A 14715-nucleotide genomic window follows, 5' to 3' on the forward strand; every position below is an offset into this window, starting at 1 on the left:
GAACTGGTTGCTCGTATTTTTGGGGCACTGGAGCTCCCAACAATGACTGCCTTACCAGGCAGCCTTTGCCACAGCTGGGTGGCATCCACAGGATGAAACCCCGATCAGAGTTGATGGTACCAGGGCGGATGCACTGCACATGAAGTGTCCAAAGCTCCATACTTCTGGCCACACTGCCACAGTTGTCTCTTCAGAAAAAATGTTCTCTCTATGCTCCCAATTTTGGTTTCTCGTTCCCCTTTCTTGGTTTGTTCCAGGAGAGACAGGCAGACTTTTGTCATTACCAGGTTTCTCCTTTATTTTTATTATTTTTTTTATAGATAGTACAGAAGATAAGTATGGTGAGGTTCACTATTGATTAAAACTTCTTCCAGTCAGTCAGCTTCGTTTTGAGCTTGGGTGCTCTTGGGAGTCATACTGGTGAGCAACGCTCCTTGCCTGCCCTTAAATATGATACAAGTCATTATCTTTCACAGGGATCTCCTCCTTCAGCCTGATGAGGAACACTGGACTAATCTGGCACAGTGCAGCATTCATTTTCTGTGTTGGGTCCAGAGAGGTCCTAAGGGCAATCACATTGATACCAGCTCTTTCATCCTGGCCATTGAGAGGTATACCTTTCCTGTAAAATCAGAGTTATAGTTTACTGTTGCATTGTGAAGTCCTGTATCCCACCTCCCATGCTATGTCTCTGCTTTGGTCACAAGTCTTCACAATGTTATGCTAATCCTGTTTGTGGGGACTGTGGCCGCCCCCTCCATGTGAGGGAGGAGGGTCTTTGCACCCCACCGCCCTAGTGCGTGAACCGTTCTGGCTCACTTCTCCTCGATCACCCGATTGCCTGATCTATAAAAAGGAAAGAAAGATTCAGGAATTCAAAACTCTGTATCATCTAACCTACTCTGAGGCCTGACAGAAATTCAACTGTCTCCACCTGATGATATCTTTAAAGTCTATATTTGTTTTTGTTGTGTCCTTTCTCCCTCCTCTTTCCTTCTTACCTCCGTCCTGTCCCCCTTCCCTTTGCTCCGACCTGGTGCTTCTCATTCCCTCTCCTCACAGAACAGCTGACTGACCTTAGATGCTCGTTGGCATGCCTTCCTCATCTTCGTCAACTAAAGGGGACATGTTAGTTGCACCTTAATGCTCTTTCGATGCCTCGGCAACACCAACTGGGGCACAAACCCCCATATGCTTATACAGCTGTACGCAGAATTGGTCCACTCCTATCTAGATTATGAGAATATTGCATATTGTTAAACATAACCTTAAACATTACAGATGCTGGATCAGATACATCATTGTGGGGTACAACTAGCAAATGGTGCCTTTCGGACTAGCCATGTGACCAGTCTCCTAATGGAGGCAGGGATTCCACCATTTCAGGTTTAGACCCAACAACATTTGATCGCTTATGCATTATGCATCTGCTGCTCCCTGGAGCATCCAGGCTACTGTCTCCTATTTGCATATACAGACATCCATCTCCTGCAATGATGTCCCAGGTCTGGAGTTCCGATTGCCATCCGCATCCAGTCCCTTCTTTCTGAACTCCAGCTTTCCTCTCTACCACCCCTTCTCCAAGCCCACACACATACACCTCCATGATGCATGCTTCATTACAGCTCGTTTCTTGACCTATCACAATGTCTGAAAGACTCGGCCCAGCTGGAGGCCCTCCACAGCAAATTCTTCTCCATTCTAGGCACATTTTGGAGTTGAGGAATAGTCTCAACTAATGGCTCAATGATCATGCTGGTTTTGCTTACATTCACACAGGATATAATGAACTCTGTACCTTGCCAAATGGCGGAGTATGTAGCCACCTCTCGCACTCTTGAGCATATCTGTTCCTGCAGCGATGAGTCCTTCCTCATCTGTAGTATTTCTTTGTGCAGTTCACAAGCTCTTGACCAGTGTTAACCACACTATCCCATGGTCCTGACTATCCAGAATTCTTTTTTCGTCTTAAAACAATATGGATGTCAGTGGTCTTTCTCTAGACCCCAGGTCACGTTGTGATCCCGGGGAATGAATTCGCTGACAGGCTGGCTATCAACAAGTCATTTCTTGAGATTGGTATTCTGGAATCAGACCTTCGGTCAATATTATGCCATAAAGTTGTAAGGATTTGGAATATGGAATTGAACCGTGATTTATTTTCAAAGAATATTCTTAAGAATTTATTTTATTTACTAACGATTCATCAAGAACATTAACACATTTAATCACACTATGTAAGCATGGAAGTAGTTGCCAAGGAGTAACTAATGAAATTATAACCAAATTCCTTTTAACAAATGGGAATTTTATTCACTTTACTAGTGCCTAAAAGCATTTTTTTTTTAAAGAAACAGATTTAAAATTATAATCAGAAAGCACCCTCTAAATATCAAAGTTGAAATTTATTCAGAGGCAGAAAGAAACAAGTTTTGACTGTATGAGCTTTCGGGCAGAGAACCTTGCTGCTCCCCTTTGACACGGTCGTAGTTAACATTGTTCACAACAGCCTCTGAAAGCTTACACTGGTGCAAATCTGCAACACACCAGATAACTTTAAACTAAGAGTTTTAACAATTTACACAAGCACACAAACTATGCTCCCCCCGTAGGAGGGATGGACATGGTACAAAACACTAACAATTAAAATATTAACCTTGCCACCTAAGGTGCAACTTGATTTTTAACTTCTAAGAAAAGTATTACAGTGAAAGGGTGGCAACATTGTATACTATAATGATCATTTAAATAAAAGCCCATGAAATGCAATCTTATATATAATTCTACAAGGTTGGCCAAACAATAGTTAAGATGCTCTACAGTACACGGATACCACCTCTCAAGATCATAGGCAATAATATCAAAGTTTCCAAAGATCAAAACATCTTTCAGGTATCAGGCTGTTACACTCCAAGCAATAAATTCATTAACGCACCAAATCCGACAACATGACAGAGGCAGCTACTAACGTACGGTAGATTAATAGGGAGGTTACCGAACAACCCGAACTGCAGGTTGCTCTAACCCACCCCTACTCCACAAGGGAAAAACAGACCACCCAATTTATAAACAACCACCTTCCCACGGGTGGGCAAACGGAGAAGAATGGTGGGACGACCCCAAAGCAAAACGGCTGGTGACCTCACCAAGAAAACAAGTAGAATTTAACAAGAGTAAATGAAAGAACATATCACCAATCACTTAACTTCTAATAAACTGCGATTTCTCGAGAAGACCTGGCGCAGCACCCCCAAATTGCTCTCCCGAACCGTCCACTGCCAGCCGCTTCAACGGATGCAGGAAGGCACGCCGATCTCCCGTCTCACGGCGTCACAGCTCACACCGGCCAGACTGATGTCGTGGGTTGACTCCTGTTGCTCTCGTGTTGACCGCGAAGTCACTACCCCTCACTATACGCCGTGGCTCACTGGACTCACGTGACCACCTCACATGCGCCGACGCTCAAGACAGACCAGTCATCTTGTGTCTCAGTGTGCGACCGACCAACCGATCGATCCAACTGCCAATGACCATTGTCTGAGCAAACTCGAGCAGACTGGGGGCCTAATGCGCAGACTCAGATGCAGGAACTAAGCCCCGCCTGGGCAACCACTCGCTGAGTTCTCTTACTGGTGGAGTGGAGAGACTCTCATTGCCGGCTTTAAAGGTTGATCCAAATGACAGACATACTAGCACTCCAAACGCCAGACAGACACTAACTGCCTAACAAATGTGGACGAGAGACAGACTAGCAAGCTGGGGATGAGAGACTGGCCGATTGGCGAGCTCATAGCACCCCTTAAATGCACGTGAACAGGCAACCTTTCCCACCAGAGGCAGACACCAAAGCTGTGATTGCCACAGCAGCGCCACCGCCAGAAACGGAGAGCGACTGCTTCACACAACGCATTGCGGCACGCTATTCATAACAGCAATTTTTACCGCGGCTCAGGAATGTCATACTCTGACTTTGCTGAATTAACTGCCGATGATAAAAAGACCACAGATTTGTGGAGGCCATCTATGCGGGCCTTTCATAAGGACGCCATCATCCTTTGCCAACTCCATATCGGCCATACTTGGCTGACTCGTGGTCATTTCCTCCGTTGCAAGGATCCATCCCACTGCTGTTGTGGTGCACATTTAATGGTGATCCTCATTTTACTGACTGTCCCGTGGTGGACTCTTAATCGTCCTTACTCGCTACCCTTGGTGTTAGAGGATGATGCTGTGGCGGCTAGCAAGGTTTTACAGTTTGTGCAGAGGAGTTTTTACCATACTCCCTGAGAAAGGGTGCGTCAGGTTTGTCGGGCCATTGAGGGGTCGGTAGGATGCCCTGTTTCCTCTTCTGCCTCGAACGGACGGTAGCTCCAAAGGGTTAGGGATCTGCCCCAGGCCTCATCCTACTCTCTGTTTTGCTTTTCTTACCCCTTCTTGTGTGTATTCTTTTACATGAAATTCTTCCTGTTTTCCTTTGCTTCTTCTCGCCCTGTCTGTCTCTTTAGTCTTTTCTGGGTATTGTTGGGTGTCATTTCTCAAGGCTTTGTTAACCTTCGGTAGATCTTGAAGTGTTCTTTTCTTTAGTTTTGTGCAGTAGGCCCTTCTTTGGTGTGAAGTTTTGTTGACTTGCCTTTGTTGACTGACTAAATTAGTGTCAAAGCTCCAGAGTGACAGCCATTTGAACTAAGTACTTTACAACCTTTAGTCTTAATCATCTTTCAGCAATACATTGATTTCTATTTAGAAGACAGCCAAATCAGTCGGGTCTGCTTTGGGCCACATAGTGGCCATGTGGCATACTGCATATCATCATTGACACATCCATGTCAAACCTATAAGCACACAAACATGTGATGCACAAACTGAACACTATGAAGTTAGTTGCACTAAGGGTGATTGTTCAAGTGGTTGTCCACTGGAGTGGACAAGGAATAGATTGAATATGTGGTACCATTTCAGGTGGGCGACGAGTCTCAGGGCACAAGTAAGCCCTGACTTGGTGCGTAGGTAGTTTCCAGGAATACTGTGTGCAAATTTCACATATTTTTATGTGGGCGAAAATTTCCCTGGGTGCATATCACACATTCACACTCTTCTTCCAACCATCTTCATCATCATCATCATCATCATCATCATCATCATCATCATCTTCTTCTGCTCAGAGCCCAGTAAAGTGAAGTGCTCCATTTTCATAAAGATCATAACCAGTTGATATTTTAAAAATGTAATATTTCATTTAATTATCACAGAAGAAAGAAACTACAACCAGCCACACTTTTATTCCAGTGCAACTTCTGACATCTTCAACTTTTGTAGTCCTGTCTTCCTCAGTCTGACAGCAACTGAATGTTGCTGTCAGACGGTCCATAAGTAAAAATTATCAATATACCGTAATATTACATGCAACTGAGGAAGACAGGACTACAAAAGTTGAAGATGTCAGTAGTTGACTCAGTCTTTTGTTTTTGGGGGAAAAGCTATGATAGGCATTTCAGCGTCGGGTCCAAACATCTTAAGCCAATATTTCTGTAAATGAAAGTTACAACCAAACTCAAATAAAATATAAGCTGCATGTTTTCATCTGTCCAATAGATTGGCACATAGCTCTAGACTTTTATTTTGAAGGAGACAACCTTCATCACAACATACATCCAAAACACCTTGGGATCACCTTCAGTTGGACACTTTCTTTTAAGAACCTCTTGACACCAACATCTTTTAAACTCAAAAGCAGAAGAAACATTCTCCATAAACTCTGTGGCACTAGTTGAGGATCATCGGCAGACACTCTTAGAGTATTGGCACTTGGATTACTATACTCATCAGCAGAGTACTGTGCACTTGTCTGGCTTAATAATTTACATGTAAAATTGCATGTAAGACTGCTGGTAACACCAATCTTACAATATTGAACAAGCGAAAAAAAATTAAGATCAAAACAGCCCACAATTATCACAGCCAGGACTCTCTCTGAAATTAAATTTCATACCATTGGTGAACAGAACCACCTTCAAATGGACCGTGGAATATGTACAGACTCTCTCCACAAGGATGGAAATCTTTATCATTATTGTGTGACTGTGTTCCAGAACAGACAATTGCTCATGTTGTGCCAGCATGTCCCGCATGTGCCTACGAGGGTTCTTTCCAAGATTTCCTGACAGCGGCGAGTGATGTGATAAAATACATAAAAGACGTTGATATCCATAATTAGCTGTTATCATTTGTGTGATGTTATGCTATAGAGCTGCGTTTAAATGTAGACATGTAGTAATTTTGTAGTCCTTGTATATGTATTGCCGTACGATAAGTAAATAAACGGCTGAAATCATTAAAACTGAGCAAAGCCCCAGGACCTGATGGAACCCCTATCAGATTCTTTATCCAATTTGCGGCTGAGTTAGCCCCATCCTCTAACTGTAATGTCTCACAAATATTCAAATGTGTGTGAATTCCTAAGGGACCAAACTGCTGAAGTCATCAGTCCCTAGACTACTTAAACTAACTTATGCCGAGAACAACACACACTCCTATGCCCGAGGGAGGACATGAACTGCTGGCGGGAGGGGCTGCGCAATCCGTGACGTGGCGCCCCTAACCGCACGGTCACACCGCTGTATCTGTATCACAGATTCCTCGAACAAAAACTTCGGCCAGTGACTGGGAGAAAGGACAGGTCATAAGAGTCAACAGAAGTGATCCACAAAGCTGCTGTCCAGTATCCTTACATTTATTTCTTGTAGAGTCTTGGAACATATTCAGAGCTCAAACGTAACGAGGAATCTCAAACGGAACGATCTCCTGCATGCCACCCAGCATGAATTTTGAAAACATAAATCATATGAAACCTAACTCTCACTTTTCTCACATGACATCCTGAAATCCATGGATCAAGGCAGTAAGATGATGCACTATTTCTCGATTACCGAAAAGCATTTGATTTATTACCACACCTACATTTGTTTTCAAAAATACTATCACATGAGGTATCAGACGAAATATGTGATTGGATTGTGGATTTCTTGGTAGGGAGGACGCAGCATGTTATCTTGGATGGAGAGTTATTGGCAGTTGTAGAAGTAACTTCGAGTCTATCTCAAGGAAGTGTGCTGGGTCCCTTGTTGTTCATGTTGTATAGTAATGATCTTGCAGACAATATTAATAGTAACCTCCACTTTTCACAGATAATACAGTTATCTACAATGATGTGCCGTCTGAACTAAGCTGTACAAATATTCAGTCAAACCTTGATATGGTGGCTTGCTTTAAATTTTCAAAATTGTAAAATTGTGCACTTCACAAAAAGGAAAAATGTAGTATCCTACAAATATAGTATTAGTGAGTAACTGTTGGAATCTCTTAAACTAATACAAATACTTGGGTGTAACACTTAGTAGGAACATCTAGTGAAATGATTACATATGCTCCATTGCCGCAGAGAAGGGCAGCGTGAATGGTTACAGGTTTGTTTGACCCACACTTTTGATTACATATGCTCCACTGCCGCAGAGAAGGGCAGCATGAATGGTTACAGGTTTGTTTGACACACAGAAGAGCGTCAAGGAGATGATGAAAGAGCTGAACTGGCAGGTCCCAAACTATCCCAAAACAGTCTATTAATTCTTTTTGAGTATTTTCCTTTCCTTTGTTGCATAGTTTTTTCCTGTTACTTTGAGCACGACTTCACCTCTCTTCCTCAATTCTGGTGCAGCTCTTCTTTCCATTTTTCAATACTGTGTGTTATTTTTCTATATTAATTATGTAGGCAGTGACGTATTGTTGCAAACCAACCATAGAGCTACTTCAGCTGTCAGCAGTTCACACAAATGCACACCAGTTCACTTACAGAGTTGTCGCATGATTCATTATTTGAACTTTGATATTGACGTTAACCCTATTTCCCCTGTTCTTGCACTTGTGTTGGAATATGTTCTATTATCCTTGTTGTTCACAGCAGAATTTCACTATTAAGTCAAATTTACATTTTTTTATACTTGTGGTTTTTTTTCTTACCTACATCCCCCAAATCTCTCTGCAGTTACCTGGTGAAGTGCTGATTACTCTGTTCCCAGAACTAAGTCACTAATCACTCAATAATGATCACTAATCCCCAGATTATTCGGTGCAGTTAAGCTTTGGTCACCAAGAAGTTAAGTTCATGCTGGGTGAGTGTGAGGCAGGCAAAAATACGCAATCACAGAGACAGTCTAAATAAGCAATTCACTAACGATCAGATTGTAACGGAGAAAATAACAGTGTACATAAAAAAGTTGTTATTATAATCATGACATGTTACTAGTGGTGTCATTTGATGTAACTGAGAGTGTAGCGTGGAGCTACCTACATTATTGTAGCGAGCAAGTTGGAAGGGCTTCCTGCTGTATGCTCTTGTTGTGGCTCATGCCCATGTTGTTCCGCATCATCGAGTGCCCTGTCTACATTATAGCACCTGTGCTCAAAATTAGTGTCTGGTGCAAAGTCAGCAGAGTCTGCTCGACATCATTGTTTGGCAGGAGTATAATACTGTATATAAAATCTCTTCTCCCATTGACAAGGACATTGTCTGGTCAGATACAGAAGTACCCCTGCCAATGGCACAGACATCAAGAAGACAGTAATGTCAACTTCATTTTAATTCTGGCAGCATTTATGGTGCACTTTCTGGACGTAGCTATAACTTTGGAGCTGCACCTGGGCCCACATCTGGTAGGACTAATTCTTGGCAGCCAAGGGAGATGGGATGCCTGCAGGACTAGTGTCAGCATCAAGCTACTGCAGTTGAGAGCGTGAGGACCAGGGGATAGCCTTGGTACATGGCTGTCCAGTAGTGAAAAGGGTGTAGATGTTGACACATTTCATGACCAAAGCTTTTTTACAGAAGTAAAGCAACTGTTCTCAGCTGCCCATGACATCAAAGAGTCAACATCCCATATAATTGACCATTACCCCTGAGTCCACTACAGGGTATGACCAAGAGTAAATGCCCAGAGATGGATATTGACATGAGTGTGCAGTTTCATATGTGGATGCAGCAGCAGCTGTTTAAGACACAGCAAGTTGAAATCAATGCAGTGCCTGTGCCCATGCAGCAACGCTACGTAGTTGCAGCCATTTACGAGCTTGGAGCAGTTCGTAGCAAATAAGATTGTCAAGGAATACTTGAATGGTTATGATGTCATTGTCTTCCACATGTACCTCTTTAAAGTTGCTGGCCATCCACCAATTAAATTTGGTGCTGGATGGAAAGGAACATTAGTAGATGTTGGATGCCAATTGACTGGCAGAGACAGATTAATAGCCATTGTTAAGACACCCCATCTATTCCAGAGATCATTGATAGTGCATGGCTGAATTTGTGTGAAGTTGTTTGCACCCGAACTATGTAAGAAAATTAGAGACTTCAGCCACAACTTGTAGCCTCATAATCTCCTCGATTGTCCGCACAAATTTGACGTGCAACTTTTCTCAACAGTGCAGGAGTTTAGGCCAGGTTGTCAGATGTTGTCATGAGTCTTCATTGGTGTTAAGTGTACAAATTGCAAACAAAGACTGTCTATTTAATATGGGTGTATGTATCCCATTAGTATATGTCATGTGCATCATCCTCAGTGTGATTGGTGGGGCAACAGGAGGGTGAATGGCTAGAGGAAAGGTAGAATGGCTGCCCAGCATTCGTAATCCACCGTTGCGATTATTAGTGTGTTAGCTGTGGCCCAATGAGAACATCATCTAGTAGTCTGGGTCAGCTCATCTCAGCAAACACTATGACCACTAATTCAAGACTTAGAAATAGGGGGACTTGATGTGTTTCTAGGGTTACTTAGTTGGTGAGGATCATTAATTCAAGCAAGGCAAGTTTGAGATTAACATAAATTTGTAAACAAATGGTTTTTTGCATGTTGAATTTATTTCAACCAATGGATAAGTAGGATGAGTGTCAGCATTGGAGTATTGCAAGGTGGGCTTTTAGTGATAATTGGTAAGGTACATGGACCACCATTGTAAAAGCTGTACAGTCTGCAAGTGAATCAGGGGCCAAATAAGGAAATAATCAGCTTGTAATTGGTAGCTTGGTCTCCATAAATTGTAGCCAAGGGTGCTTTCCAAACGTTGATAAAGATGATGCACATTTCCTTTGATGAAATTATATTAATCTAATCTGTAGCACAAACATTACATTGACATTGACATTATTCAAAAGAACACAGACCATTATGTTGACATTGTTTAAAAGGCAAAATTATTTAAATACTGTAATCTCATAAAGCTAGTTTTATCCATCTGGAATTCCTTAAATCCTTTGCTCTAAGTAATTATGAAAAGATACTTGCAACAATGAAAGGTTTGCTATTCCACTTATACATTCTGAACAGAAAAAGTAATGATTAACATGCAAGCTTTTGCAGCTACTTGCAATTCTAAGTAAACATCAGCCAAACTGATCTTCGAAAATTACTAGTGTGGCACCAATTTGACTGGCAGCTAGCCAGGCCACCAAATGGGATATACACGATTGAGCAGTAACTTTAAAATCCCCTCATAACCTTACAGTTTCATTAATTTTTTGATAATTTCCATTGTGGCTACTATAATGAGTCACCCTTCTCTAACTTTTATTTTTTTTTATATAGAGACAACCGATAACAAGTATACTATCATTTCTTGCATAGATTAAAATTCTCAGCTGTTTCACTAAAAGCATTCATATAATAATATAATGTATTATATTTCAGGCTAAAATGTATAAAAAAGAAATCAAGTGTTACAATCAATATGTACTAACAGTTAAAATTACTCTTCTTTTAAAAATAATTGAAATTACAAAATTTGTGGCATATTTAAAATTCATATTATTAATTGCACAATCTAACACTAACTATTAAATTTATTTCTAGATTGATTTACAGAATAATGATATATTTTAGTGAAGATTTTCTTTGGTAAAGAAAGTCTGTAAACTCTCTTTCTTTGTAAACTCTTTGGAATAATGTGAATAATGCAGAATGCAAGCAGTGGTGGGCATGCCTCCAATGGAAACTGACGTTTTCTAAGTTTATCGCCAGCGCAATGTAATTACTGTTTTTTTTTTTTTTTTTTTTTTTTTTTTTTTTTTTTTTTTTTTTTTTATGTGGAAAATGTAAAAACGGTGTTATGTTGAAAGATGTGACAAATAATAAAATTCAAGAATAATACAGGCAAATCTTCATCAGTTATTTTGTCACCAAGAACTGACAAAATCAAAATTTCAGCCGCAAGACTGTTCCCCTTGACAAGATATTGAGCCATTGACAACAACAACGACGAGATAATGAAGATAAGTAAAAAGTTATTCTTTTGTATATCTTATACCTCTCGAAGCTGTCAAAAATTGTGCAAAGAATGAGAATTTTAATAGTGATATGTGGGAGGGTAAGATTACACAACTCAATGATTTGATTAAATAGGAGTGATTACTGTTTATGTATATCAAGTTCTGATTTTACTGTGTCATTAAAGAGAAATGTTATGAGGGGTATGCAGCAGAACCAAGACTAAACGATTATTGTTAGAGCAATACGGCCGGAGAGATAGTGTAGACAGACCATTGTAGATTCATACAATTACTGCACAACTTCCCTTATCATTGAAAGGTGTTGGAAGTAGGTATAAGGTCAGTGTGGTCTTTGATATGGAATCCAAATAAAGAAAAACCATCTAAACGAAACATGCTAACCGCTACTGGAGAATATACTATTAGTAATATCAGGCATCTACATAAAATTTTTTGCTTAGTAATTATAAGTTCATTCTGCATTGGTGTCATTAGCAACTGTATGCTGCAACTTAGTACTATGCCAGTTGTAGTGGTGGAGCTGCAATACACTAATACATATCACTTTTTATTAATGCATGACAGCACTAGTGGAAACTAGGAATTCAGCACATATCATGTTAATGCTTAATTAAAGTAAGAGTCTAGTCAACATCTCATTCTTTGGATCAGTGATGGTCAGACTCTGTGCAGGAGCATCCTCTGTTGTCATGTCACATATTTGCTGAGGAAACTTGCTACCACAGACACTGTGTGCAACTGAGAACAGTGACACAATCTGACTGATTTACAAGAAACTGTTCCCATTGTACACAGTGTATAAGAGAAGTCATCCCCATAATGCAGTGTAGCAATGTCCGCCCTTCACTTGCACGTGACACAGAGGAAGGCACAGTACTAACTACTTTCCTTGTTGTCACCAATGTTGGACTGGAGTGGCCTCTAGTTTGCTCTAAATCTGCTGAAGGACCTAACATTGAACTGCGCTCTTTCACCTATTTTATAGATTCAACTCCAATTTTGACAAAAATGACAGCTACTGCCATTTGAAGAGAGAAATTTTGTGACACTGATAGGTTCTACTTGCATTGCAGCCTTGTTATTGGGCATCTGCTGCACCAGTGACACAGTTTCATGAGACTAAGCTGTTTTTAAGACTTCACTTAACCCTTTCATCCCTGAATTAATATATGTGATTTAAAAATATATTTGCTTTGAAATATATTAACTAGGATGTATTTGGAAACATAATTTGAAGTTCTCCTGAATTTTACCCCACCCAATTTTGAAAAAAAAAAAATTGTTGCCATATGGCAATGTTAGTACTCACAAAATGATTCTCAGGAATTTGATAAAATCATTTATTTTTGAGAATTGAATACAAATACAAGATATGCTTGTGATACAAGGAAGAATATCAATCAACAAGGAGAATACACCTTTATATGGATGACATGACCAGTTCTAAGTTTTTCTTGTACAACATAACACAAACATGCTTTCAAGATAAGTTACAGAAAACTTCATTTTTTACTTGGTGTGGAAAGACATAAAGCAGTTTTGCACTTGTTAGGCATAGGAACACTCTACATTTTATGCACGTCACTGCTGAATCCTTTAGGGCATCGCTTGCAGCAGCCATTCTGGTGGCTCTGTTGTGGCCCGTGACCAACTTCATCATATCTGACATCTGCAATAGGCCTGGAGACTACCAACCTCTTCTTTGGAGCGTGTATATCTTCTGTATGTAGATGGTCTTCCTCTTTTGCGATGAACATCATTTCCTGCCGTAGTAAGAACCAGAAGCAATATCAGTGTGGAAATCCAGAAGAGAAAGATGAGAGGTTGCGCCTCGCTGATTCAAGTGACGTATGTAAAGCAACCACGAATTTACAACTGCAACACTGAAGCACCAATAAACTATTCGCATATACCACTTTTTGGAACGGACATTTATCCCATAAAGTTCTATGAGCATGTCTGCTAAATCCACTCCTTCTGTTGTGTTCATTATATTCCTTCACAATCGGAGGTCGATTTACCTGAATTGACTAATTATCCTTTTTACTCCACCTCTTGCATTTATCCTGTGGATTTATACCTGCATATGTGGAAACCAGTTGCACAGCTTTATTGTCATACACATTACTGCTATGATGTGGGATGATTCATGAATGTTATAATCCAGTGCCCCTCTTCATTTCCTTTTCAGCTCCTTTTCTTATGCTATGGGGCTGAGTGACATTGTCTGAAAGAATAGTTGCAACACACAAAATACTTTTGTGTTTGAGAACGTCTAAAAGTTCTAAAGAGCTGAACCAATTATCAGAAAATATCGTGTAGTTCTTGCCCTCTAGTAAATCTTCACACAGCGTCAGAACAATATCTCCTGAAACCCCTAAACCGTGCTCATCATATGTGCCTTTGCTCACATAAATTGCATAGTCATATATTAGGCCTGATACTCCAGCTCAAGGAAACACTTTATATCCCCATTTATGAGGTTTGTTTTTGAGATACTGAACTAAAGAACATCTTCTATTGAAAGGGATCATCTGTTCATCAGTGCTCTGTTTCTCTTCTGGAGGGAGTTGTAACATATTGTTCCATAAAGAACCTGTTGGGCCTTACTTTGAATAACTTGTCATGCTTGGGATCACCTTTCAGTTTCTGGTTGTTGTTATTATTTACATGGATATATGACAGCATTTCAAATCTATTCCTACTCATAACATCTGCAATCGAAGGAAAGCAACACAGTTGTGATCAGTACATTTTATGTTGTGGCATTGGAACTGCACCAATAAATAATAAAATACCAATATATTGTTTGCAAGAAACATCATTGACAACCCCATCTTTGATGTGTGTATAATGATTTGTTTCAAGGGCAATGGATTCGCATATTTCATCATCAATAAACATCTGAAAATAATTCATTGGGGTCAGGTCTTCATCAGATTGTGGTGGAGGTATGTTGTCTTTCCATGTGGTATCTGGTGGAACGAAATCACCTTTCTTCCATAAACAGTTTTTCTTCTTTTTTGCAGGTTGGGTTGCTTCCTGTAGCAAACAATCAGTTATGTGCATTTTGAGGTAACACTATGTAATAATTTTTTGTGCTGAAAAGATATAATACTTACCTTACTGGTGCAAGGTTGTACACCATTACTTTCTATGTTTTTTGCTTGCGGTTTAGAGATGTTCTCATGTTCAATACTATAATCCTTCCCTTGCATGTGTATTTCAGTATGATTACATTGTGGATCTTCTAGGACACTGTCAGAGTCTTGTTGGATAAAGCCAGACTCATTATTTTCTTCATCTGATGAAAAACTAAATTCTAAAATATCGCCATCTGCAATGTGCAGCAGCTCTAATATTTCCTTATCAGTTAGACTTTT

General features: G+C 40.3%; 1 protein-coding gene across 1 annotated transcript in view; it reads left to right on the forward strand.

The window, feature by feature from the left end:
- Positions 1 to 14715, forward strand: part of LOC124615505 (anoctamin-8) — a 191267-nt gene that overhangs the window by 75648 nt on the left and 100904 nt on the right. The window lies entirely within an intron of this gene.

Source organism: Schistocerca americana, chromosome 5 (genome assembly GCF_021461395.2).
Source record: "Schistocerca americana isolate TAMUIC-IGC-003095 chromosome 5, iqSchAmer2.1, whole genome shotgun sequence".
NCBI lineage: Eukaryota > Metazoa > Arthropoda > Insecta > Orthoptera > Acrididae > Schistocerca > Schistocerca americana.